The 472-nt window shown below is 34.7% G+C and overlaps 1 protein-coding gene across 1 annotated transcript in view; it reads left to right on the top strand.

Moving 5' to 3' along the window:
- Positions 1–472, top strand: part of LOC119592532 (CDGSH iron-sulfur domain-containing protein 2 homolog) — a gene marked incomplete in the record, with an annotated part of 9,308 nt that overhangs the window by 761 nt on the left and 8,075 nt on the right.

The raw sequence follows: 472 nt of genomic DNA, 5'->3' as shown, positions 1-472 counted from the left end.
ATCCACCACTTCTGATACTATCATTGACAGCCAAGTCGATCAGTTCAGTAAAAACATTAAAATTGCTTGATGTAATTTTAGATTCTAAATTGACTTTTGAGGGTCACATCAGAGCAAGCTTCTTTCATATTTCCCAAAAGGCTAGATTAAGGAACTGGAGATCTATTTTCAATGAAGATGAGATAGTTTTAAAAGATTTTTTTTCCCTTTTTTTGCTCTTCTTTCAGTATTAATGTCCAGTTTGGATGTCCGTTTCTCAGATGTATTTAAAGCTTCTGGACCCTTCTTATTACTTAATAAAATTTCCGTTACCTAACCTTAGTATGCGACTTGAACATCGTGGAATGTTTGTGGCTCTGACTTTATTTTTTAAGATTGTTAACAATAATGACCATTTTCTTCATAGTGCACAGCATGCTCAATATTTACCTGTTTCCAAATGCGTCAGAGTTTGCGAGCGAAGGCGACAATC

Source organism: Penaeus monodon, chromosome 30 (assembly GCF_015228065.2).
Source record: "Penaeus monodon isolate SGIC_2016 chromosome 30, NSTDA_Pmon_1, whole genome shotgun sequence".
Taxonomy (NCBI): domain Eukaryota; kingdom Metazoa; phylum Arthropoda; class Malacostraca; order Decapoda; family Penaeidae; genus Penaeus; species Penaeus monodon.
Note: the sequence above shows the minus strand (reverse complement) of the source record. Positions and strands in the feature narration are given on the sequence as shown.